Source organism: Peromyscus maniculatus, chromosome 9 (assembly GCF_049852395.1).
Source record: "Peromyscus maniculatus bairdii isolate BWxNUB_F1_BW_parent chromosome 9, HU_Pman_BW_mat_3.1, whole genome shotgun sequence".
NCBI lineage: Eukaryota > Metazoa > Chordata > Mammalia > Rodentia > Cricetidae > Peromyscus > Peromyscus maniculatus.
In genome coordinates this window covers 46,730,050-46,752,562 of record NC_134860.1, presented here as the reverse complement: position 1 = coordinate 46,752,562, position 22,513 = coordinate 46,730,050, and the positions used below count along the sequence as shown (strand labels likewise).

General features: G+C 43.3%; 1 long non-coding RNA gene across 2 annotated transcripts in view; it reads left to right on the top strand.

Annotated features, from left to right (window-relative positions):
* LOC121832273 (uncharacterized) overlaps nt 1-22,513 on the top strand; it is a 71,019-nt gene that overhangs the window by 31,831 nt on the left and 16,675 nt on the right. For both annotated transcript variants that reach the window (XR_013042362.1, XR_013042363.1), the window contains one exon: nt 9,281-9,354. This is a non-coding gene — a long non-coding RNA (uncharacterized LOC121832273). The remainder of the gene's footprint in view (nt 1-9,280; nt 9,355-22,513) is intronic.

Below are 22,513 nucleotides of genomic sequence, written 5' to 3'. Positions count from 1 at the left end.
GAGCATTTGCATGTTTCCATTAGTGGTCAGAGGGATCCATTTGCGTGGGCTTTGCACCTGGTATCCCTAAATATGAAAGGCAAAAGGACTATTTCAAGATGATTTCTGCCCAAGTACCTGATTACTTAAATAAAAACGCATTTATTGCCGCTGCAACCCGGCGGCCTTGAGAAACTCTTCACACTGATTTGTTCTGACTGTATGCCACATCCTAAGTTCTTTCTAGCATTAACAAGCTACAAAGGGCGTTCTCCAAAGTGTACCAGGAAATTGTAGGCATGTCTGTATATCAAAATCTTCCTTTAGAGTCAACTTTTTTGGTGTTTGGTGTGTGTGTGTGTGTGTGTGTGTGTGTAAGTTTTCTTATTTTGATTGACAGCTCATAATTACACCAACAAACACTCCTGGTCACACAAACAGATGATTCTCAGATGAACCTGCTGGAAAATCTAAAATGACCAAGACCTACATTTTTGGTGGGGGCTGGTTTATTTCATTTACCCTTATTACTTTTTTTTTTTTTTGGTGTTGACTACTCTTGTGCCATTTGTACCCCAAATTTGAAATCATCAAAAATTCATTTTATTAAAAATTAAGTCATTTTTTTAAAAAAAAAAAAAGCAAAGCACTATTCATTACTGACAATCTTACTTTAATTTAAACTACAGTTGCAGTGTTGCTTAGCAATAATCATTTTATTCAGATTCCAGTCTGAATAAACTATCTTTGATAAAAGATTAGAGGCTGGAAAGTTGAGAGCAGGTTGAAAATCAGACTTTGGGGTCACGGCTGAAAGAACATCTTTGTATGGTCACTGAAACAGAGGATTTAAAAAGAAACGTGACATCATGCATGATGTCAAATCCACAAAGAATCGATAAAAGTTTTTTGTTAAAAAAAAAAGTAGCTATACTTTGTTTTAATCTTTCTGGTGTATCTGCAAAGTCCAGTCCATTTGATAACTATGTTAGCTCGTGTTAACATTAACAAAGGAACCTTACTTACTACAGTGGCTTAGAGAAGATGGTCCTGCGTCCAACGGCATGCACTGATGGGATGGTTCTTTTCTGCACAACCTTTTAGGAATCCATCTCCTTCTGCGATGTCCTTTCCTGACTTGTGGTTGTGTCCACGCTCCACCTTAGCGGGAAAGAGAGGATGTGTCAGAGTAGGTGACTTGTCTATGAAATCAATGTCCCAGAAGTTGGGACACTGGTCCCTAGGTAGTCACATGGCCACACATAGATTCAAGGAATTCTGACATGCAGACTCTAATTGGGGTCATATCTTCCATTAAAACAGCAGGACCAGGGAAGAAAAAGAGAACAGATTCTCACCAACCAGGGGCTTTGATCTGTGTGGTGCATTCTAGCAGATATGTTATAGTTCTGAGTTTGGACTTAGCACATAGATAATTAAAATGCATTGAAGATAATATTATAGAAAATGGGAACTAGAATGCAGTCTGTTCCCAATGGATATTTTTAAAAGACACCTTAACACAGAAAGACAGCCAAAGGCCCAGAGTTTACATAAACACATTTGAATAGGAGATGATGGTGTTGCAAGACAAGTGAAAGTCGTTGATTTACCATGCCTCTCTCCAAATGAAAATAAGGTCACCCTGATTCTGAGAGGCCCTATAGGAAAGGGAACGGATTCTAATTAGGATTAAGAACATTATCTCTCTCCAAATGTCTGCAAGCATACAATGCTGGTTCTGTCTATGGCTATACCTATAATTTTGCAATATGACTTTTTAAAAAAAGAGGATACAATTTGGTAAACTGATAACTAATTTAGATAATGCTAATTGTATTGGGTAAAAAGTGATTAGGGAAGTCATCAAAGAAACCTCAAGTGTGCTGTGCACTGAAAACATGAATATTGTGTGAAGCTTTGATCCCTTCCACAGAGTAGAGGTGATTCCTAGAGGTTCCTGTGTTAGACAGCGTCGAGAAGAGGTGCTGCTGGAGGCAGAGGAAGGGAGCAGCCTGACCACACTGACTCGGGACACACCAGACTCGCTTTTAAATTTCCTTCTGTAAGTGGAGTGTGTGCATTTGCGCACACGGGAGCTAACAGTGCAGCAGCATCTTCTGCCTTCATAATTACAAGTCACCCCCTGCATGAGCATTTCTAGCAGAGACTTCCCACTTCCTTCCCAGGCAAAACCAAATAGCTCAGATATTAAGTTAACTCTCTTGATTTTATCCAGTTACCAATTTTTAGAGGATTTGTTAACAATTTGTTTCCTATTTGAGGTGAACGTACCATTGTGATGGCTTCTTTTTGGTATCAACTTGACTGGCTTAGGGGATATCAAGCTAGCTAGCAAAGCATTTGTTGGGTACCAGAACTCCAGGATTTCTGGACTCCTCCAGCCCTGCCCTAGCTCTTATGCTTCTAGCCATAGAACAAGGGCTATGCCGTCTGCTTTCTTCCTCTGGGTTCTTTTGGCCTTGGACCAATCCCTCTGTTTCTCTAGCCTCTAGCCTACAAGTAATCTATTATAGGTCTTGTCAACCTCTGAAATTGTGTGGACCAATTATTTTTTTTTAAAAAAATCCCTATCTATCTATCTATCTATCTATCTATCTATCTATCTATCTATCTATCACCTATATACATATTTGTCTGCTTATTTAAGGATAAACCCCACTGTCTCTTCTTTCACAGTGTGCAAGATATAAATTCATATATATGTATGCATGGTGTGTATGCATCTTATTGATTCTGTTTCTCTGGAAAACCTAACACGGTGTGTGAATCTCCACAAGTATGTATTATTCTAGTTCCGGTTCTGTTGCTGTGATAAAATACTCTGACAAAATCAACTTAGGGATGAAAGGGACTTGTTCCGGCTTAAAAATTCCAGGGTAACAGTTCATCATTGTGGGGAAGTCAAGCCAGGAATTTCAAGCAGCTACTCATATCACAGCCACAGTCGAGGGCAGTGAGAAATGAATACATATATGCTTACTTGCTTGTGTTCAGCTTGATTTCTCTGCTTCTCCATCATTCAGGAATCCCTGCCTAGGAAATGGTGCCTCCTGAGGTAGGCTAGTTCATCCCACAGCATTAATTTAATTAAGACAACCCCCCAAAGACACACCCACAGACTAACCTACATGTAATCTACTCTACCCAGGTGATTCTAGAGTATGTCAAGTTCTGTACAGAACGTTTCCAGTGTCTTTTTTAAAAATAAACTTTCTATATCATGCAATGGTCAAAGGGATATGTGTGAACTGGCCCAGGTGTTGAATAAACAAAAGGTATGTCCTTTTAAGATCCAACAAACACCCTTAGACTTCTGAAACTCAAGTCAAGCAACCCCTCTCAGCTAATTATTTCTGCCCTTCCTTCTCCACATTGTTTTTTGGCTTTGCTTGAAAATATTTCTTTGGACCACATCTCTAAATCTTCCTTGCCTGTGGCCTTCCAGTTAGACTTGGCCACTTTAGACGAAGAAGATGAGAGGAAAGCCTTCTGGCTCTTCCTTTCCAGGCTCTGTCTCAGGCAACAGCTGGCTCTCTCTGTAACCTGACTGTGTAATGCTTTTCTATTGTTTCATGTCTTGGTATGCCTACTAGCCTGAGTTCTTCTCTTTGACTCTTCATGTCAGTGTGGTAATCACTTTGCACAGTACCTCATGTTTGGGTACCACATCTGCTGCTTAATCCCTTAGACTAGCTAGCTCATGCCTGTATAAAACAGACTTTCCTGAAAATTCCTTCCTCTTGCTCATCTGGGGTGAATTCTGTTTCCTCTCATGACTGTGACAGGGGAGCTAGTTGACAAAGAAAGAGTTGTCTGTAAACACCAGTTCTTCATCTTTATTTCTTGTGAACTCACTCTAAGTCATTGGAGTGACTCCCGAATCACTCCATCACTTTGGTGTCAAAGGCACCAAAGACATTAATTTCTGATAATGGTCAACTGTCATCTCACTCAAGCTTTCAGCTTTGTTGGGCACTTGTCCCTGAAATCTTCCCATTCCTTGATTTCCTGGACATCACACCTGGACTCCAGACTTTTCTGATACCTTGGTAACCAAACCCTCCCATTGTCCCTGGCTGTATCCTCCCTGTTTCAGAACCCAGATGGCTCTTATCCGAACCTGGTTGCTGTTTCTCATAAGCACTTAGCTGGGCTTCATTGTGAATTTCCACTCTCATTTAGAGGAGTCACAGGTGCAAATTCTAGGCCCGCCTCTCAAGGTCTTACCGTGTACCACCATCCATGTTCTTTCTCTCCACATGATACAGATGCTCATGGCGACCTTAAAAACCAAAGCGAGGAGGTATGGAGTAGCTGCAAAGTGAGAGGAGAGTCACTCACCAGACACACATTTGGATTTGATAGAAGTAAGAAATCAGCTACAGTTGAGATTTTGTGGTTTGTTACAGCAGATGGTATCAACTCAACAAATTCACTCCACAGCTTTGGGTCCCTTTAGCAGCAAGTCACCAAGGCTTAGTCCTTAGGTTTCTTCTTCTGTACTCTTTGTGACCTCACCTAGTCACAAACCCAGATGATTTCAATCCAAATAGTTCAACATCATCTCTGCTTTTGTAAATCAAATTCTTCTATTTGCTCAGTATAAAAATTACCCTTGGGCATCGCAACTCATCTGCTGTTGAATTCCATGAGCTCAGCCTTCTCAATAACAAATAGCTTTCCCTTTGTAGAACTCACAATTGTCATCCTGGTCTTACATCTGCACCTGGGATTCTGGGATACCCTCCCACTGTTTTCTGGCTTCTGTCCTGGCCCTTTCCACTTGGTTTGTAGCACAGTCAACAAAATCAGAGTGTGCCACTCTTCTGCTCCATCCCCTTATAGCCTTGTGTCCCACTCTGAAGGGACATGGGAGCTCTAGAAGGATCAGACACAGCTCTTGATACCTCTCAGACCTCATTACCACCACTCTCGGTCTCGGGGCTTGTCACACAGGCCTGCTGGATGCTCCTCTGTTCATGCCCATCTCAAGACCTCTTTCCTTTCTCCCCTTTCCCACTATAGTCTCAGAACCTTCATGCCTCGGTGCATATACAACCTTAGCAGTAGATTTCCCTGGCCATCCATTTAAATTGCAACCACTCTCCAAATACCCACCTCTCTTCTTTCCTTCATTCACCTTCCAGGTATAACCATCATCCATGATTTATTTGGTTAAATTGTCTTCTTTCTTGTCTTGCTGGAATTTAGCTCAATGTAGGCAGATATTTTTGCTTATTTTATTTATTGATACATTTCAGCACCATGAACAAGGCTTGACCTACTGAGGTCTCAAGAAAGTGGATTTTGGCCCTGGTGTGGTAGCCTATGCCTATAATACAGCACTCAGGAAGCAGAGGCTGGCAGATCTCTTTGAGTTTGAAGCCAACCTGATCTACATAGTGAATCCTAGGATAGCCAGAGGGGCCATCTCAGAGGAGCTAGGGTATGTGTGGATTGAATGACTGAATGAGCTTTCTCTGCTCTTTTTTCTAACCAGGAAATTTTAGATTTTAAAGTCCCGTATATGAAGCAAGCCCTAGAAGCATTACAGAGGAGACTCGGCTATTACTGTGAGCCCCCTGAAGAAATCCAAGGGTGAAAAAACCCAGAGGAGGGACAGCAGTCTACAGTTGTCCATGTTCCCTCGATCCTCGCTGGGTCAGTCAAAAGCAGCACCACTCAGCATTTGTTAGCTGATAACATCAAGAAGCCCTTCACCAGGCACCACAATGTGGTGCTTAAGCATTGGAAGAGATGTAGATCTAAAGCCCCAAGAGCTGCAGTCCAAAGCGTCCCACAAAGATCTGGGCTTCGTCAGGCTGTCCCTTGCATTGGGACTTGGCCATTCTGGTCCTTCAGAATGTGCTCATTCTTTCTCCTGGCAGTCAGAACTTGCTCTAGTATCCTGCAAAGACCTGCCCTTTGAATCACAGATGCATGCACATTCACAACCACACCGTTACCAACCAGCCCCACACTCCTCAAACTGAACCTGTCCCATTAGTGACGCTAACAGAGCCACTGATTGGCTTCCTCTGACCAGCATCCAAGACCAATCAGCCAGCACTTGAAGCTAATGTTGCTAGGCTTAACGTGTTAAAGCAAATATCTTGTCTTGTATAATATTATTAAATGGCTATATTTTTTGAGACAGGGTCTTGTTTCCCAGGCTAGCCTCAAACTACCTATGTGGTTGAGAATAGCTCTGAACTTCTTATCCCCCTGTCTCTTCTTCCCAAGCCCTGAAATTATAGGAATGTGCCACCACAAACCATTTATAGAGTGCTGGGGACTGAACCCAGAACTTCAGTCATGTTAGGCAAGCACTCTATCAACTGAGCTACATTCCCAGTGCCCAGACAACTATAAATTTAATAAATGTATATATGTATGCACTTTCCTGTATAAAAATACTATAAAGTCAGTGTACATAATTTGCAAAATCCAAGAAAAGGTTAAAGAAAAAAAAAGAATGAGAGAGGAATAAAAAGATAGAAAGCATAGAAGGACGGGATATATGCGGTTTCAAATGTGTAAATGGTTAAGAGATAGGTACATGACTGACAATTGTTTTTCCTTGTGTAAAGAGCCATTGTAAGCTGAATACATGAACAGAAACCTCAGTACACACAGCACTCGTCGCTTACCTGATTCGGAATCAGAGCAGCTCCTGTTTCTCAGTGAACTTGGAAATCAGTCTGCATCTCCCTAATTACCCTGTCATCATCAGCATTTTGTGACAGACAGAACCATTTAGACATTATAAACAGCCCCAAGTGCAGATTTCACTCACCCGTGTCCTCCGTGTGAAATAACAACTCCAGCTATGAGGTACAACGCAACATCTCGTACTGAAAAACCATGAGAGATTAAGCACAAGATTTGGCTTGGCCTATGAAGGATGATGTCAAGTGATGTTGTGGGGGGTAATTATTGTGAGGACTTAATTCCTGTGTCATCAGGTATTTGTAGATATACAAAGCATTCTCCTGATTAAACAGCATTCAAGGTGACTACATATTCCCCGTGATTGACAGTTTACAGCTCAGACAGACTAAAAAGATTAAAAACATTAGAAAGTGGCGGTGACTTCTTCCCCTCAGGACACTTCCGCCCTGCGAGGAAACTGATTGAGAGTTCTAATAATATTGCTAACAGGTAAATTCTCAAGTGTTGGCTTGCGGCGGTCCTTCTCCGGTAAGGAATGCAAATCCTGTTATGCATCTTTTTCATCTTGGTGAGCTTCCAGGGGCTCGGAGAGTCAGATAGAAGGTGAAGGCAAAATATAACTTCCTTGAGACTTAACATACCCTGAAACATGTCCAACTTCTCGGAGCAGATAATGTTTCAAAGCTGTTAGCCAAGATCAATTTGTTTTATATCTGATACATTCGCTCTCAGGAACGGAGCCAAGGTTATCCAAAATTCGGTTATTCATAATTTCAGGTAACCAACATTGCTTCTCTGTAAAATTTCCCCTGTAGCTAGCTGGTCCTTTACTGATTTACATGATTTCTAATTATATTCCTAGGTATGCCTTGCCTCGGCCCCTCTTTTTTTTTTTTTTTCTAGAAGATTCAGAAAGTTCTTAAAGTAATCTCTGCTTTAAGTTAATATTACTGTTTCCTACAAAGATATAATCATAAAACCTTATAGTTCTTTGAGCTATATAAAAAATATTTCTTTCTGTCCCCTCTTTTATCTCAAAGCAGCAGTAGTGCCAGGGCGTGAGGTCATTGGAGTGCTAGATGAAGAAACTCAAAGCACAGACCTACACCATTTGCCGAATATTTGTGAGGCGCTTTAATTAACTACTGTATGAAAACCTTGTAACAGTCTCACAGAGTGGATGAGACAAGCAGGATTGCTTTTGTGTCATAGTTGAAGCATCCAAGGCACATTTAGGTACCTTTCCTAAATCTCAAGATTTTGTTCAAACCTGCAGTTTCCCAGTCTAAATGTCCTACCAAGAGTCTCCTAGAACCCGCTGCCCTGGTGAGGGACACCCATGACTTCTGCATGTTTTGTCCCTTGAGGCCAGTCAACCATCACTAAGGCCCCCAGCTGAGTTTTCACTGAGTAGGAAGACTGTATTTTGTGCTAATTAGGAGCACAAGCTTCATCCCCTGACATAGCCAGGCAAATCTTGGAGGATGCTTACTAATTGTATATGAAATGGACATAGGGTTCTCACGAGAAGAAAGGGAAGTGAGACACTGCCCATGTTGTATCTGGCTCATGGTACGCTCTCCATGTTGGAATTCCTGGCCACTCACCCAGCTACACAGCAGCACATGAGCAGTTCAGTAGCCAAGCAAGGGGGCCTTATGTCCTATGTAATCTGGGCGCTGCATGATTGCATAATTTGCGTGCAGTGTGATCATGCAATCTATGTGCATGCGTGGCGTAGCTCCGTAAGCCCATATGCTCATGTGCAGGGGAATCCATAAGAAGCCGGACAGACTCCTCTCCCTTCTTCTCCTTCTCCTCCCCTTCTTCTCCCTCTGCACATGTCTTCCATTGGCCTGGTCATGCTCTCTTCTGTCCCTCTCTTCTCCTAATAAGCCTCTGATAGTGAGTTTTGTTGTGCCTCGTGGCTTTTCTCGCACGGTAACAGCGCCGCCGCATTAAAACCAACACTCCATGAATTATTGTCATTGCTATTATTATTCCTAGACAAACTCCAGAGCTGTGCTGCTGTACCTGCCGGCATGTCCACGTCTCCACACCAGCTGTCTCCTTGGGCTCCAGCCAACCTGGCTCATGGCCTCAATACTCGGCTGAAGCTAATGGTCTCCTGTCAATGGATTCCTCCTTCCCCCCAGTCCAGGACTCTCTCTACTGAACGTTCTTCAGGCTTGGCATCAGTACAGCTGACCCCAGTGGCTTTCTTTTCTGAGAGTAGCTCTTCCCATCCCACTCTTTTGAGTTTTGCCCGTCCCTGCAAACGAGTCTTATTATTCAACAGTGCATAACAAAGATGGAGGTCTTATTTACTCATCTGTGTTTCTCCCCGCTATCTGCTACCCCTTCCACCAGAGCAGTGAATTGGTTTAGTCCTACCCATTGTCTCTTGAGTCTTGTGGGGAGCCGTAGGTTGGTAGGAAACAAACCACAAAGCAAAATGTCTAAACATTTCTTTGCCTCTGCAAGCCCCCAGGGGTGCAGCGGCAGAATCCCCAGGGATCCATTTCTCTCAGGTAGGCATCTGAGGGCGATATAAGCAAATAGCAGCTCATCTCCTTCTGACTCTTAACCATCTCTCTCTCTGCAGGGCAGAATGGGTGAATACCTCAGCACCGAGCCCCATCTACAGTCTCACTGAAACAGCAATAACCTCAAACTCAGGTAACTGGGCCAGCCCCCTCAGGCACTCCAGAAAAAATGAGACTTGGGTGTCCTGCTTGAGTCACCCTCTGCATATGGCCACAGATACAGCCGCAGCTGTTATAATTTGTTCTATGAGCTCCTAGGGGTCTGAGAAGCCCTCTAAAAGCTCAGAAAGCACCCTCCCCCACCCCAGCCCCATTCTTCCCAGACAGATGCCATGGTGAGTCTTACAGCATCTTTACTGCTGTTCAATGGAGTTTCATAGAGAAGGGGTACAGCTGTGCTCCCCCAATCCAGGGCATCTTGGATACCTTGCTACATTAATGTGGATATAGAAAAAAAAATTTTGTGGCCATTGATGCAAAGTGATTCTAACAAGGAAGAAATTCGGGGTCAAAGGGTGGGAACTCTAGAGTCTCTTTCTGCTTCTCCAGTCTGTGCCTGGAGAGACCCTAAGTGTGGTATAGACATGCATGTCAGTGCCCTTTCGCAGAGAAAATAGGAAATGAATTCCAAACAATACTGGAAACAGCTGACCCTTTTAGCACAAAGCTTAAATATGCTAGTGCTCAGCCAAGGCAGCATGTGCAGAGTAAATATTTTAATCCCTAATTAATCACTTTGGTTAGATTGGTAAAACAGAAGTCTAATGAAAATAATTTGAAATTTCCTTCATGAATAATTGCCTTGTTCAGGGAATTGTGGGAAGAGTCAACTGACTGACCTTCCCTCCTCACTCGGCCGCACTGCTCCGAGACTTAATTTGTGTCCTTCAGCCCCGCTCAGTCCCCGGTATGAGATTAGAAATACCTTCTGTGCAGTTTAGCAGCAACGATGCGGTGTGACAGTTAAGTCAGCAGAGAGGTAAAGGACGCAGTGACTCCTGGCGCGCTCGCCCGCCCGCCGTGGAGCCTGGTGGTGGTTGGTGTTGGTGTGGGGGGGGAGCATCTTCGAGACCCTGCAATCTTTCATTAGGCTGTGAACATGATGAATTGCTGTAGGTGATTGAACTGCTCCTGTTCCCCCCCTCTTTTTCTTTTTCCTTTTTTTTTTTTTTTTTTAATTAGAAACTTGAATAATAAGGTGCCCAGGGTTTAGGCATTTACAAAGGGGAGAGAAAGAATTTTCCAGCTCTGAGTGCTGAATGCTACCTTGATTAGCAGTATGCCACCAGATTTAATTACTTCTTTGAGTAAATCAAATCTTTCTCGGAGGGCAATGTTTCCTAGTGTGTGGAGACCAAAGGTTAAGCCACCTTACTAGTTACCTATTCAGACATGTTAGAACCTGTTAGATCTGAGTGTGCTCCACTCCATACCACTTGCCTGTTGTCCCGACCTTCCTCCCACGGCCCCCCAGTCCTCTTCAGCAATGAATGCATTGCTTATCTGGTTGGAATGTCACTGGGAGTGATGGCTGGCACTGGGCCATGTGGCTGGTGCACACTGGCTCACACTGCCATCATTGCTAAAAATTGCCTGGTCCACCAGTCGCTTTGGCCAGTTCTGTGGACTGTCAAAGTCCACCTGGTAGACCATCTGCCACCTCCCCCTAGAGGTTCCTTCTCTCTTTTGTTTTCCAGTCTGGTCTTCTTTCTCAATCTTGTTCTTTTATTTGGGAGATTCGAATATTTGGGGGAATTTTGCTTTTGCTTCTTAGCAATCAGGAGGGCAGGATGTTCTTGGGTTGCTGGAATGCATTTGGATAATTGTACCTTAACTCTTTGCTATCCTGAATTTATCTTGTACAGTGGCCAGTAATTTGCTTTAAAAGCTTGCTTATAGGGCAGAAATACTTCTCAAATAGAAAGCATAAAGATAAACAATGTGTAACCCAGGTGCTAATTGAATGAAAATCTGGATCAGATTTGGTGTCTCTATTCACAAATGGAATTAACTACATTCCATGCCAAAAGAGCTATGGAAGTCCTCCATCTCACAGGATCAGAGGCATGCAGAATTGGAAGTCAAAGCAATAGTTTTTGATCCATTTTGACTGTTATGAATGTGTGGAAGGGTACTGTGGATCCAACAGTATAATATGTAGGCAAATATGAGTAACTGAATGTATTATTGTTCTAATGATCATTTTTTTTTTTTTTTTTTTTTGGTTTTTCGAGACAGGGTTTCTCTGTGTAGCTTTGCGCCTTTCCTGGAGCTCACTTGGTAGCCCAGGCTGGCCTCGAACTCACAGAGATCCACCTGGCTCTGCCTCCCAAGTGCTGGGATTAAAGGCGTGCGCCACCAACGCCCGGCTCTCTAATGATCATTTTTAATGGTAACTATTTTATGAGAATGTAAATTAGTATATTCAGTAGAGAAAATAGTATGGAAGTTTCTCAAAAAATTAAAAGTAGAACTATTCAATGATGCAGCAATTCTACTTATGAATATATATGTATATATATACATATATATGTAGAGACAGAGAGTTAATAGATTTATACAGAGGAAATGATATCAGACTATATTAGAAATATCTGCATGCCCACGTTCAATGCAGCACTACTCACAATAACCAAGAAATGCAAACAACCTTCGAGCCTTTGAACTGATGAGTAGATGAAGAAAATGTAATTCCACCACAAAGAGAATGAAATCTTGTCATTTCCTGTAGCATGAATGAGACTGGAGATCGTTACGTTAAGTGTAACAAGCACTGCATTTGCTCATTCACGGTGGAGTCTGAAAACGTGGAACTCACAGAGGTTTAGAGCAGAGTGGCAGTGACCACAGGTGGGAGAGCGTGGAGGAGGAGGGGCGTGGAAAGGAATTGATTAATGGGACTCAGTTACACTTGGGGGCTACTCATGGCAAGGAAGGTGTGCTATAGGGGGTCTCTGCAAACACTAAGGCCAGCAGAGTAACTATCTGCCTGAGGTAAGAAGAAAATCTGATTCAACAAGACTCAGTAGCCAGTATTGGCTGACACTGGGCAGTTTATTTTAGGCAAATGTAAGTACAGTATAATTTGGAAAAAAAAAAAGTTTCTTGGTGTAACACAACCCCATGCACAAAAGGAGACATCATTACATCAAAACTCTTCTCAAAGTACATGTAACCTAGGTGAGGGGGAGTCTGGTGTGGTCTCAATCATACAGATACCACAGAGGTCATCAGAGCTATTAGCCTCACTTCCTAGCTTCTGATTTTTCTCAATGACACTAGCAAAGTAGGAATCTATCAATGGGTTAATCCATTCATGGAATCAGATCCTCCCTGATCCAATCAGGGGCAACCAGGACTTGATCACATGAGCCTTCATGTGAGACTTTTCAGACTCAAGTCAAATGGGCCGAACCCATTTGACACATGGAGAAATGCCAATCAATGGGTTCCACAAACAGTCTCGACATTGAATGTGCTGCTTGATCATTTTTCCCAGGCTGGGTCCTGCTGATGACAGCATGTTCTGTCCTTTACTTGAAAGTGTTCATTTTTATGTTTGCATTCATTCAGAAATGTTTATTGAACACCTACTTGATACTAAGGGTTGTGCCGAGCACCACCCTAATTAAACTTAACCCCTAACCCTATTTCATTCTTCCTTGATACTACAGTTTAATTGCTTTCTGCAGCTTGTTCAGTTGTCTTGATACCTACCATTCAGTTGAAATTCTGTTTGGCCGTTCATGTCTTTCTCTTTTCTACGCTTTGCTTGTGAGACAGTCTTGTGTGTCTTGGGCTGGGCTCAGACTCACCGTGTAGCTAAGGCCAGCTTTGAATTTGTGATTTCCCTGCCTTCATCTCAACTGGAAAAAGTCTGATAGGCCCTGTAGCCATCTCATACATGTTTATACAGGCTCATGAGCTTAAGTGACTTGCTGAAGGGCACAGCTAATTGTACAGGAGTCGAGGCTAGACAACCGGCTTCTGGTGCTAGACATTGCTTCCTCCAACACGTTATGACCTTGTGTTGTGACATTATAGTCTGAACCACTCAAGGGTGTTTTGTACTGATCACTTCTGCTATCCCGAGGGAAAAAAATAAATTATTAAATTAAAAAGCTGAATCAAGTCCATTTTAAGCAGTGGGTAAAATATCAGGAAGATTAAAACTATCTAACAATAATAAAACATGCACAAAGCTTTTTGATCTCATCTTCCCACCACATACATGTCGATACAGTCATGCAATGTGGAAGTTTTCAATGTTGTCTTCCTGGGGTTAACTAGTCTAGGCAACAACCCAGAATCTGGCCATCATGAGCACTGGAGAGCATCCAGCCCACCCCATCTCTTCCCTTACCCTGTTTTAATTACTTTTTGGTGCTTCTTCATCAGCAGAGCTTGCACATAAAGGCTGAATACCTGGCTCAGGGCCAGGGCTGCCTCTCAGACGAGGTGAAACTCTGAATCTGGCTGTGGAGGCCAAGAGGTGAGTCCTTCTGTTGCCGCATCAACCTTTCTCAATGACAAGTCCCTGAAGAATATAGGCCTTCATCCTTCATCATAGCTGCCTAGCTTCTAGGAGCCAACTGGTTAAGCCTGAAGTAAGCTGGATTACTTTTTTTGGGCAGGCATCTCATTCACAGAATATTGTGTTTCTTTATTCAAATCTTCCAGCAGCTTCTTACTGATTTGCTTGTCTTGAGCAGAGTAGCCAATGGGTTTTTTTGTTTTAAATAGGTAACCATAAAGTCTTAAACATGTAAAAGCTCGAACAGTTTAGATCTATGAAATTGGGTCACAGCTATTACAATGCATGTAGCCCAGTACTTAGTGCAAGCACCCTGCTTTGCTTTGTGAATCATTGATAGAAGCCAAGACTGGAGAGATGGAAGAAACAAGCTGTCAAGGTGAGGGGCGTGAGGACTAGGTGGAACATCGGTTGTTTGGAGGCACTGAAAGACTGCTTCCTGGAATGAAGACTCCTCACCATACAATCATTCCTGAAAATGTTAGAATTGAACTGTTTATCCATGGGTGCTGGCTTCAGCCTTTGGAAAATCCTCCAATCCTGGGCTGATTTGTAACCCCACTGATCTGACAGTGCTCCTAAGAGAATCAGTTCACTCGGGCATGTCTAAGGAGACAGAGAAAAGTGAGTCCCATGTGCTTGTCTCACCCTGCGTGCACACTGGGCTCACAGAACAGGTGGGTCAGCACTCACCATGAATGAGAACAGAAAAACAAGCCCAAGCTTAGGGGAGCACAGAGTTCACCAGCCCCTGGAGTGAGAAGCTAAGATATTGTCGTCAACAATGCACAGGGTCCCTGCTTCAGGTAGACAGTTGGATCAGATGACTTTGAAGATTCATAGAAGCAGAAGGTTTAATTCCCTAAACGTCATTGCTCTTCTTATCATCACTGCACTGGCTCATTGGCTTACATGAAGGCTGTGGCAAAGCCCAGAGCAGGCGACAGCTTCTACAACTTGCAGTCAGAGACACAGGGAAGGCTACACAGGTTAGAAACACACAAATACAGCCTTACTCTTTTGTTGAGGCTCCATCCCCTGGTCAGAAACAGTTAATGTACGAGGGAGACCCCGCTAAGTGTTAGCAGTTAACTGGTATGGATACACTGAAGCAAACTGAGGATGCTGAGTGATTAGGGAACTCTGTGCTAAGACTTCCTCGGATGGATGGAATCTCAGTGTGACTTTCAGAGAAGCCTAGTCTAGAATCCAAAGCAAGAAGAATAATGCCTACCTCATAACAATCCTGAGAAGCAAATAGCATTATGTGCAAAGTGCTTAGACCAGTGGCTAGTAGATAGCAAGAGATCAGTGAATTATTACTGCTATTTATTCCATGGGTTCAATAGTTTGGTCCCACTCGTTCTTGAGAGGAAGTCTGGTGGTACACAGACGATGGGCAAGGGAATATGTCTGCCTTGGGGAAGGGGAGGGGTTCTTTGAAGGTCAGGATTGGGAGGCACTGAAGAAGAATGAAGAGTAGAGACAGAGAGCACCGGAAGTTCACACTCCCAACTGTAGCCCTGCCTAGTCCCCGACTGTCCACTACTATTAGTAAAACCTAGACAGAAATTTCTGAGGACTCATCTGCCTAGCCACTCATGACACTCAAGTGCTCAGGAAGCCACCACCTCGGCAGACTCCAGGTTCTTCCTTTCCCAAACAGAAACCCGGAGAGATTCCTCACGGCTGCTGGGACTGCAAAGGCTTAATGTACTGCCTGGAAAATCGACTATGTACTTTAATTCAGTTCCTCCAAAGAGTGGGGACCCTGGAGGGCTACAAACAAAGGAGGTGACGTGAGCAGCCACCTGGCATACTCCCTGGTACCTTCCTCCAGGTCTTCATGGGTAAGTTAGGGTAGGCGTCTCTGTTTTTGTCTTCCCCATATCTGAACCTAGCTTCATCTCAGCATAAAGAAAACTGGTTACCTGGTGTAAGGGCAGCCTTTGATGACCCCTTCACCAGTGGTTCTGATAGCCCAGGAACAGGAGCTTACTTTTAGCCTAACCCCACCCTATCCCACTCACCCCACTCTCTGCTTCTGTGTGCTTTAAAAATTAATTTGGAGCACAGCAAGATCAGAGAAACAAGGGCATTAGATAGTGTCCCCTGAAATGGACTTCTTGTACTCCAAAAAACGTTCTTAGAAACACACGTGAATTTCTTTGCACTCAAATTAAGGAGGATTAAGGCAGCTAGACAGTTGCTGCCCAGTTCCCTTGGATCATGTGGCCAAGGCTGAAAAGCCTTAAGTTGCTGGCATGAGCCTAAGTCAGCAGCCTGATCTCCAAATTAATTTTTGAATTAGATGATTGTCCCCTCCCCCTTTTCCTTCTAATTGAGACTTCCATTGAAAAGTGCTTAGCAAACAGATGGAAGGACCCAGAACAAAAGGCTGTTGTGAAATCATAAAATAGAGGTCATTGGAAACAGTTTTAGGTTAGGACTGGAGGGCCAATTAAACCTTTCTTTTAATTACATTTTTAATAACTATAAAAATGGTTTAGAGGGGAAACAGCATAGTTAGAAGCTAGAGAGTGGTTGGAAACCACTTAGATCATCTCAGAGTTCATTTTTGTGAGCTTCATATCTCTCTAGGAACTCAGAACAAAGGCTCCAAGCAGAACACTGTCAGGTTTCATCTCACAACAATTAAGATGGCATCTCCTGGGCCTTAAACAATATTCTGACTGTCTGTTCACTCACAGAAAGTTTCTATAAGGTTAAATAAAATGATCATTTTAAAATGTGAAAAAAAAAAAAAAGGAACCATTCACACATTTTCTCAAGACAGACTCAGGCAAGTGTTATTCTCAGGCCACATTCTGAAAGGAGAGACATGTTGACTGTGAGCCAAGCAAAAACACTGGCGCACAGGACATGTAAGAGCTGTGTGTAGAAACATGCTTCGGTCCTGCACCCGGGAGGCAGAGCAAGAGTCTGGTTATCCGGCGGCCTAGCTGTCTTGCAAGACTTTCTCTCAATGACAACAGAGGAGTGCTAATGGCTTAGAATAAAAAGAAAAAGTTCTACATGGGAAAGAAATCAACATTGAAAACATATGAATGGTTTGGATATTTCAAAATATTAAAATGCTAACTTGGTCAGGAAAATAGTCTCAAAGCCAATGGTATTGATTGACAGTGAACTAAACACTTGCCGGTCAAATTGACTTAACCTCGCTATTTCATCAGGCCAGTAGCGAGACTCTCCAGCATAGAAAGAATTTGGACTTTTGTCCCTTCAAAAACCTCTTTATGGACTTGGAATAGGAGAAGAAATAGGCACAAATAAATAGTAATTTTTTTTCAAAGTCAGATGTCCTACTTTGTTGTTTACTCTGCGCAGGAAGTGATGAAACCCACAAGGAAAAAAAGCACTGCGCAAATCGCAATTCCTGCACACTTCTAGCTTCAGTTCTAGGAGAGAAAAAAACATATGGAAACATCATAGTGACTGTCACAGGGCGTGCCTTGGAGGAGACGATGGGGGAGGGGCTGGAGAGATTGCTCCGTGGTTAAGAGCACTTGTGTCCTTACAGCACCCATGTTGAATGGTTCACAGCCCCCTGTAATTCCAGCTCCAGGGGATCCCACCCCTCTCTGGAGTTCATGGGCACCAGCAGTCACATGTAAACCAATTACCCCACGAATATACACATAATTAAAAATAAAATCAATCCTCAAAAAGAAAAAAAAGAAAAGGAAAGGAAAAGAAGAGATCGTCTATGCCAGTCTTCTGGTGTGGGGAAGTCCATCTAGAGGGCGCAGTGAGGACCCTGAGGTTTAAGAATGAGAAATCTCCGGACACACAGAAAGAAGCAAGAGTGTTGTAGAAAAAGTGAGCAACCAAATGACCTGTGACAGGTTTCAGATACAATGTCCCCAAACCATAGCATTCTCTCGGGCGTCAACTGTTTTTTAAGCGTCTTTTGTCACTTTGAGATATTTTCTAGTATTTCTAAAGTAGGTGTTGGGAGGGCTTCCTGTGGCTCCTTGAGTCATAAAAGCACATCTCAGAGCTCCTTAGATACGCTTGTCATACCCACACGGGCTTAAATTATACATCACAGACATTTTATTAAAGAAAAGTCGCTGATGAAATGTGCTGAGGAGAAGTCTTCGGAACCAACAATTAAAGGTTAGAGTTGTTACCCACAACACCCAGGCTGGTTCTCTTGAGGCTCTTTAAAACAAAGCAGAAGAAACTTCAAATTACTTTTAGTTAAGTGTGTGTGTGTGTGTGAGGGGTTCCACAAGCCGTGTATGCATATGGAAGTCAATTCTCTCCTTCAACCAAGTGGGTCCTGGGAATGAAACTCCGGCCATCAGTTTGACAGCCAGCAAGCTTTTACCTACTGAGGCACCATACCAGGCCCCTGTCACAGTTACTTAATGCTGGAGAGGAGGGGTGTTGTTTTGCTTTTGGTTTTTTGTTTGTTGGTTTTGTTTTTTGAGACAGGGTTTCTCTGTGTAACCCTGTGTCCTGGAACTTGCTCTGTAGACCAGGCTGGCCTCGAACTAAGAGAGATCTGCCTGCCTCTGTTTCCTGAGCACTAGGATTAAAGGCATGTGCCACCACTGGCCCGGCTTAATGTTGGTTTTTAAAATGTTGACTACAAACTCCTTGATGATTAACTTGTGCTCAAGTTCCAAGAGAACCTTACTGATGAACAATATTTTAGAAACATTGAAATTCTCTTTGTTGATCCAGCTATAGGAATGATAGGAAAGTAGACACAGACTCTAAATGAGTTACTTCCTGTTTGGAAATTCCTTCATTCTAAAAAACACTCACTGTAGGCCTAAACATGTGTAGGAACTCATTTGGTAGAGTACTTGCCTAGCATGCACAAGCCCTAGGTTTGATGCCCAGGATCTCATAAACCAGGTGTGGTGAACGCCACTAATCCAAGCACCTAGGAAGTAGAAGCAGGATGATCAGAAATTCAAAGTTATCTTTAGCTACATAGCAAGTTCAGGGCCAGGCTGGGATATGTAAAAAGAGAAAATAAAAATGAAAATATTTCATACCTATTATTTCCCTGACGTTACCTCAGGCACTAGGGATACATTAGTGAACAAGCAATACAAAATCCTGCCCTTGGGGGCTAGGGAAATAACAAACCCAAAGCAAATCATTGCGTCACAGGATGACAATACTTTGGCAGAAAGCAAAGCATAGAAGGGCAATGAGGACATTGTGCAGAGAGAAGAAAGCTGTCACAGTTCTGATTGGAAACGTCAGAAAAAGGCCCCATGAGACTTGATCCTTCAGCAAAGGAGCCCCCCGGTTGATACCTGGGACAAGAGCTGTCCAGGCTAATGGAACAGCCAAGGCAAAGACCTTCTGTGCCGTGTGCCTTCTATGGCTTCAGAGTTCACCAGAAAATAGAAGAACCTGCAAATACCTCAGTGGGCTGGTTCCAGCAAGGCAGAATCAAACAGGATTGACTGGGGGTAGACATGTAATAATGTTAAGGAAATAATGAGGGATCCTTTTATGTAAGCATTCGTGGACCACTGTGGGAACATTTCACGTTCCCCCAAGAAGAGACAGGGCAGTGACATTGGTCAGCTACTATCTTAGTCAGTTCAGGCTCCTGTGACAGGTTCCTGGGCAGTTTAAATAACAGAACTTTATTTTCCATGGTTCTTGGAGGCTGGAGGGGTGGGCTTGCCTCAGTGATGAGGCTTATGATAAAAGCACACTTCCTGGCTTTCTGTAGGGCATCTTTGTATTGTGTTGTCCCAGTGGGGAATGAAGGAGGTCCCTCAGGTCTCCTCTTCTGAGGGCACCAGACCCACTTCTGAGGGTTCCCACTCTCATGACCTAATGCCATCATATGGGACATTAGGATTTCAAGGCATGTGTTCTACAAGCACACAAACACATACCCCTTGTGAGGAATAAAAGGACAGAGGGACAGGAGCAAGATGAGATGAGATGGACAGAGTCTGCTATTTCGAAGCTATAGTTGAAGTCTGAAAATTCTAAAGCAGGGTTACTTCTTTCTTCCTTTTCTTTTTCTGTAAAGATCAGAAAATAAACATTTTACACTTCAGAGACCATCCGGTTGCCTTCACAACAGCTCAGCTCACCGCTGCCTTTCTGGTTTCAAGTGTAAGTGAGTAGGGGTAGCCTACATGTTCAGTGAGCAGGCCAGAAGATATATACTGGGCTTGCCCTTAGCCTGTAGCTTGTGAGGTTGTGGGTGGGCAAGTGAAAGTAATCAAGACTTAGTTAGTGCATAGTAATTTGATTTCTTCACTTGGTAGAATATTAGTCTACAAAGATAAGTCCTCTAGGTTGGTAGTTTTCATGGGAACACATCGACTTCTTCCCTTGTTTTCTTGTGAACAAAACAGAAAAATGGTCTTGGATTCAGAAATAATCCATCAGTAACTGGCTAAACAAGCCTATCCAAAGAGATAATGAATATCACCCAGTTTGAAGAGATAAAATGCTAAGTGGGAGAGCAACTGAGTGGAGATGGCAAAGATAGTCCTGGATGTCTGACTTCAAATCTATTCCCCTTCTGATCTAAATCACAGCAGTTGATCTAACCAAGCTACTGTTGCCAAGACCCTGCCTCAGCCAGCTCCCAGCCGGTGGACTTAACAGAAGGGAAGCTAAGGGCCTTTGGTGGCAGCTTCCACCATGGCTAAAACTTCTCAGCTTTACCAAATCCTCCCCCCTTTTATTAAAAATAGATTCTTTTCTCATAGAATACAACCTGATTACAGTTTCTGTTTTCTCCGCTCCTCCCAGTTCCTCCATTTTCCCTACCCTCTGGATCCACTCCCCTTCTATCTCTCATTAGAGAAGAACAGGCTTCTAGGAGATAATAACCAAACATAACAAAATACAATATAATAAAATAAAACAAAAAACATCACACTGAAGTTGGACAAGACGAGACAATAGAGAAATAAAAGAGCCCTGAGAGAACACACAAGAATCAGAGACTCACACGTTCACACACCCAGAAGTCCTATGAAAACACTAAGCTAATAGCAACAATATATACACAGAGGTCGTATGCAGACCCATGTCTGCTCAAAGCTTGCTGCTTCAGTTTCTGTGAGTTCACATGAGCCTTGCTCAGTTGATTTAGAGGACCTTGTTCTCCTGGTGTCCCCGATCCCCTTTGACCCTTCCATTCTTTCTGCTTCCTCTTCCTCTTCTGTGGGGTTCCCTGAGCTCTGAGGGCAAGGGTTTGATGGAGACACACCTTTAGATCAGCTTTACCTTTAAAAAATGTATATATTATTATTGTGAGCTCACATGTGACGGTGCAGATGTGCAAACGCCTGGCATGTATATGGTCAGATGAATGGCTTCAGGAGTCAGTTTTGTCCTTCTGTTACAGATTCTGAGGATCAAACTCAGGCTGTTGGACATGCCTGCTGGTCCTTGGCTCTATCTTCTGCCGATGGAATCCACCAACACAGTCCACATGGTGACTCCAGCCTCTGAATGACAGCAGCTTCCTGCTCTTGCAGTCTCTAGTGGGGTTGTGTTATTCTTCAGATCATCTGTGGGTTTTGAAACAACTGCCCTCCATTAAACCCTTCCTGTTTTGAATGCTGCGGTGGTTTCTGTTTTTGTGTTTGGATCTTGACTGTGCAGGAGTCCCCTTGTGAATGTCACTCTGGAGAGAGGGTTAGACACTGGTGTTTACCAGGCCCGCACGTCTGCTCTCACCATTTTCATTAACAACCTGGATAACGATGTACCAGATATGGAAGCTAATCACACTTGCAAATGCCCCGGAGCTTATTGGAAAAGCTGTTTGCTATGTGACAGAATCAGAATCTAAAAATATCTTAATAGACCAAATCTAACAAGAAGGAATTTAATAAGAAAAATGTAAACTCTTTCACTTGGGCCCCCAAATAAGCACAGGATGGTGAGAAACCAGGACATTGTGGTATAGTGTGCACTTTCATTTCATGCATGCTTCTTTTGGGGCAAATTTTTCCAAAAAAAAATCCAAAGGATGCACTTGTGGCGTTAAGGACTGTGGCATCAACTGAGACTTTTCTACTCTTTCTGGATCAGCCCACTCTTTGTGCTCATCATACTGGGGGCACAGTTTTTGGAAGTAACAGTATCATTCTTGAGAACAATAATCAAGGGAAGGAAAGCATGAGCCATTGAAGGAAACTCGAATTTTCTACCCAGTTTCCTCTGTGCCGTCAAGAATTCTACAGATGTGCTATTTCCAGAAACATCATGGCAGCTCTTGCGATTTTTCTTTATTACACATTCAGCAAATTATGGTGTACAGGCTTAGGTGAAGACAACGATGTCTCAGCTGCCACCTGTGAGGCAGATTTCAAATACAGCCTCTTATCAAAGATGTTAAATACTGAAAAAAAATGAAAGGAGAAAGAAAAGAAAGGGGGAAAGAAATGGAGGGGGAGGGGGAAAAGGGAGGGAGGGAGGGAGGGAGAGAGGGAGGGAGGATGGAAGGAAGGAAGGAAGGAAGGAAGGAAGGAAGGAAGGAAGGAAGGAAGGAAGGAAGGAAGGTCATGTTGTCCCTGAGAGGGACTCCAGCAGAGGGCTGTGCCCATCCCGTGGTGGTGGAAGGTCACAGACGACTGGAGAGAAGGAGGGATAATGTGGTATCATAAGATGAAGATACCAGGGCCATTGACAATGAGACTGAGGTCCTAGCAACAGCACCTGGGTCTAGGGTTGATGCTGTTCTGGGACTGAGGAAGGTGTCTTCACTGGACCCTAAGCCATC